A 5,009-nucleotide genomic window follows, 5' to 3' on the forward strand; every position below is an offset into this window, starting at 1 on the left:
TTTAGGCATTTGCCTGCCAAACTAAGAAGAGAATAGCGAGAAGAAAAAGAACACAGAAAAAGCAAAAACTTACATTAGATAATACCTTATCATTTTCTGTGGTTCTATGGTCACTAGGTTTTCTTTCTTTCTTTCTTTCTTTCTTTCTTTCTTTCTTTCTTTCTTTCTTTTTTAACAGTATCACTAAGGTTTATTAAGCTGTGTCTTAATACAGACACTGGGGCTTGTCTGTGGTCCTCCTGATGTATAAAGCCTGGCCATTCTGCCAGTTCTTCTTGAGCAATGACACCAGGAAATTGACAGCTAAGTGGATGTTGTACACAAGCTCATCATCTGTCATCTTTATGTAGCCAACAGCCAGTGCCAGACACACCACCTTCTTCATCTGGAGTTTGATCATGGACTTCATTTCATCCACTTTGGCCACCATGTTCTTATTGTGGGTCAGCAAGGAAGGAAGACTGCCAGCCTTATTCAGACCTGGACCCAGGATTCGTGGGATCTGCTTGACCAGAGACTCTGAAGCCAAAAAGGGATCATACTTCTTGCCCAGCTTCTTGACTAAGTTTTTATTCTTGAGTTTCTTCAGTGTCTCAATGTCCATGTGGGGAATATCCATGGCCCTGGCCTCACCACAGTGCTGCTGGTCCCCCAAAACATACAGAGAACATGGGGTGGGGAATGGACTTAAGCCTGATGGTGCCCAAGAAGCGTTTGTCCTGAGGGTCATAGTTCTTCAAGCTGACCTGCAGCTCCACTGTCTCCACAAACTTCCAGAATTTGCACTGGTTCCTGTGCAGGACGTCCCATACAGCCTTATACAAGATGTTGGGGGAGACTTTGCTGCTCAGGTTGCCTCGATGCAATAACCAGAAAAGAGTGTCACTAGGTTTCTTTTCACATTAAAGATAGACAGTATGGCATAGAGATACAAAGCAAAAACTCTAGAAACGAGCTGCTGTAATTCAAATTTCAGCTCTGCCACTGACAAGCTATGTGAATATCAACAACTCACTTAAGCTATTTTGTGCCTCAGTTTCTTCTTCTGTAAAACAATAGAAATAATGGTACCTATATCAAATGTTCTTGAGAATTAGGAAAGAATATATATGTATATATATATATATATATACATATGCATAAATATACATGCATATATACATATACATACATATATACATATATATGGTGGTAGTAGTTACACCTGAAAAAGGAACCATAAGCAGAATTCCCACAAGCTTCAAATACTACACAAAGTTTTTTCAGAGATACAAGTAAGCGGTAGATTTTACATTTGTCCTGTGCATTTTCTAGGCCAGCTCTCAAATGGATTTTCTCTAGAGTATGTTTTATTTAAAGATATAAAGTAAATTTCAATGAACACAGTGCTCACATGCAAAGGATGTCCCCTACATGATTTTTTCAATGTTGAAAAGACTGTTTTCCAAAATGTGAGGGTCAGATTGTGTGGAGATGGGAGTTAGCATATTAAATAAGAGTGATAAACATTAATTGAGCCCCTGCTAGGTTCGCATGTTTCATTTATTCTCATTTACTGCCCATACCAATCCCAAAAGGTTAAATATTATCTATCTTTTACAAATAAGAAACCTGACATTCCGTGAGGTTAAGTAAATAACTCAAGGTCACACAACCAGAGAATAGCATAATTGGGAGTTGAAGTAATGTTTATCCAATTGCATAAAATAATGAGGAGACCTAACATTTAGGTCATTGTGCCTTCTGTATGTTCTGTGTTAGGGGCTTCATACACTATCACCCATTGATGCCCTAACATCCAATTATCTAGGGAGTATTTATATTATCATTCCATGGATGAGGAAATTGAGGATTGGAGGGGTTGAATAACCTGGACCAGGTCTCAGAGACAAGAGGTGGCAAGTAAGAGATTCAAAGTCTGTTTTTCATGTGACATATTTTGACGATGACCTTTGGTTTTTAAAAAACCATTTTGAGAAAATGTTACATATTCTTATGAAAAATAAACTAAACTAAAACTAGATTTTATGTGAAGTGATTCTTAGTCATTACAATATTGTTGGAAGCCCTGAAATAGCTAGGCACCATTTAAATGACAGAAATTAAAGGATGGCTTGCTCAGGATATAAGATGTAGTTTGGCTTATATTCAAAAAGGAAGAGAAATCTCAAATCTTTCATTAAAATAAAAGGATTTCTTTATGCATTCATATTTTAGAAAATAATATTTGAAATGTATTTTATAAAAGTAAAAATAGAATAAACTTGTTATAAATGCTTTGTGTTTAAAAAATAGTTATTCTCAGGTCAACCATTATGATTACGGGATATTGTCTTAAAAAAGGATAATACTAAAAATCAACTGAAATATATAACCTTCACTTTACCTTGAAATGTTTTCAAAGGGATATTTTAAGAAAGCAATGAAAACCAAATTGTTTGGCTTATGAATATGTTCTTTTTGCAATAATAGTTAAATAGGAAATTGCAAAGTATGAGACATGCCATTTGCCATTACGATGTGGTGGATAGCATAAATATCCTTCCCAAAGTTAAATGAAAATACAAAATTAAATGGTAATACTTTTGTTTGGCATCACTTTTTAAAAGTGTACACTGCAAGTAGTGTTTCTCACTACACATAATATTAGAAATCAAATTTTGAATTGAATTTGTCATTTTAAAGATGGCAACGGGTAATAAATATCTTTTTGGAAAGTGTATCATTTCAGAGAGTGGCAGAATGTTGACTATAAAAACTATTTCGATCTTGCTTTAATGTAGGCCTAACATAAGAACAACTTTATTGTGCTCACATTAAACATTTTATTTAGACATTAAACAGAAGTTTTCTGATGTCAAGTCTTTACCAAAGCTGAATAAAAGCTTGTTTGCAATTGTTTGGATGAGGCTTTCTTGTGCCAATGTCATAATAGAACTCTTTCCAGTGTGCTAACTTCTGAATTGCAAATTTTTAGAAACGCGTTTTAGCTATAATTCATACTTGTGGCAACTAAGTGAATACAATCACTTTTCAGCAAGTAAAAAACCACTTACAGCTTCTATTGAATAAAAATATATGGTATTTGTTGATTATGTTAAAATTGATCATTGTTACTTATCTTCTGGAGCTACAAGCTTAACTGACTATTTGTTACTATCAAAGGTCATGAATTAATAGGATTAAAATTCAGGCTACTATATTAAGAATGTTCAGTGGTGTCTGGGTGGCTCAGTAGGTTAAGCATCTGACTCTTGATATTGGCTCAGGTCATGATCTCATGGTTTGTGAGATTAAACCCCACATCAGGCTCTGTGCTGACACCATGGAGCCTGCTTGGGATTCTCTCTATCCCTCTCTCCATGTCCCTCCTCCTGTTTGTGCTCTCTCTCTCTCTCAAAATAAATAAATAAGCTTAAAAAAATCTAATTTGTAAAAAAAAGAATGTTCAGGATAGATATTAAATTTGTTAATGTAACTGGAGACCATCTTAATTGTGAGTTCTCAGAATTTAGTTTTCTAACATGGAGTAAACAGAGTTAAAGCAGCTTGCTGACAGCATTGAACAGTGCCCGTGTAGTGTTCTAGAACTTTTAAAGACTTGCCACTGTAAATAAATACTATATGAAAAAATTCTTTTTTGTTTTTATTTTAGGCTTGTTAATTTATTTTTGAGAGAGAGTGCATGGGAGGGGCAGAGCGAGGGGGAGAGAGAGAATCCCTGACAGAGCAGAGCCCAACGCAGGGCTTGAACTCACAAACCGTGAGATCAGGACCTGAGCTAAAATCAAGAGTCAGACACTTAACCGACTGAGCCACCTAGGCGCCTCTAAAAAATTAATGTTGTTTAATGTTTGGAAATAATTTTGGCTCATCAGCCAAGATCAACACATTAAATTTTTAACAGCATAATCTTTCCAAAAAAATCTACTGATTCAATACAATCCCAATCAAACCCAATCAAGTTATTTTGTGAATATTGACGAACTGATTCTAAAGTTTATACGGAAAAGCAAAAGAGGGATGGATGGCTGGCTCAGTCAGTAGAGCATGTGACTCTTGATCTTGGGGTCATGAGTTCAAGCTTCACGTTGGGCCTGGAACTTACTTTAAAAAAAATAAAGGAAAAGGAAAAGATATAGAATAGTCAACGCACTATTGAAGGAGAAGAACAAACTTGAAAGATTGACACCACCCAACTTCAAGACTTACTATCAAGCTACAGTAATTAAGACAGTGTAGTATTGGAGAAAGAAAAGAGAAATAGGTGGATGGGACAGAATGCAGAATGTAGTAGGCTCACATAAGTATCAACTGATCTCTGACAAAGGAGCAAAGACAATACAATGCAGAAAAGATAGTCTTTTCAAAAAATTGTGTGGGAATAACTGGATATCCATATGGGAAAAAAATGAATCTAGACACAGACCTTACACTCTTCACAAAAAATGAACTCGCATGGATCACAGACCAAAATTTAAAACTCCAAACAATAAATCTCCTGAAAAAAAATAACACAGAAGAAAACCTAGATGATCTTGGGTACAGCAGTGACTTTTTAGACATAACACCAAAGGTATGATCCATGAAAGAAATAATTGATAGGTTGGAGTTCATTAAAATCAAAACCTTCTGGTCTGTGAAAGGTAACATCAAGTGAATGAGAAGACAAGCCAAAGACTGGCAAAAAATATTTGCAAAAGTCACATTAAGTAAAGAACTATTGCATAAAAATAACTCTTAGAACTCAACAATAACAAACAACTACTTTAAAAAATGGACCAAAGACCATAATAGACACCCGACTAAAGAAGATATACAGGTGGTAAATAAGAATATGAAAAGATGGCCCACATCAGATGTCATCAGGGAGATGCATATTAAAACGACAGTGAGCTATCACTGCACACGTATTAGAATGGCCCCAATTCAGAACACTGACAACACCAGAATACTGGCAAAGATGTGGGGAGCAACGGGAGCTCTCATTCATAGCTGGTGGGACAGCA

The 5,009-nt window shown here is 35.7% G+C and overlaps 1 long non-coding RNA gene across 1 annotated transcript; it reads right to left on the reverse strand.

The window, feature by feature from the left end:
• Nucleotides 1-255: 255 nt before the first annotated feature.
• On the reverse strand, nucleotides 256-3,775 carry LOC124509461 (uncharacterized). Its single transcript, XR_006961454.1, has 3 exons — nucleotides 3,763-3,775; nucleotides 2,376-2,380; nucleotides 256-340 (listed from the first exon to the last, which is right to left on the reverse strand). It is a non-coding gene; the product is annotated as an uncharacterized LOC124509461 (long non-coding RNA).
• Nucleotides 3,776-5,009: the final 1,234 nt, after the last annotated feature.

The sequence above is a fragment of the Lynx rufus genome, unplaced genomic scaffold (assembly GCF_022079265.1).
Source record: "Lynx rufus isolate CCGP_SWC_20201006 ecotype Redwood Valley unplaced genomic scaffold, mLynRuf1.p SCAF_14, whole genome shotgun sequence".
Lineage (NCBI taxonomy): Eukaryota > Metazoa > Chordata > Mammalia > Carnivora > Felidae > Lynx > Lynx rufus.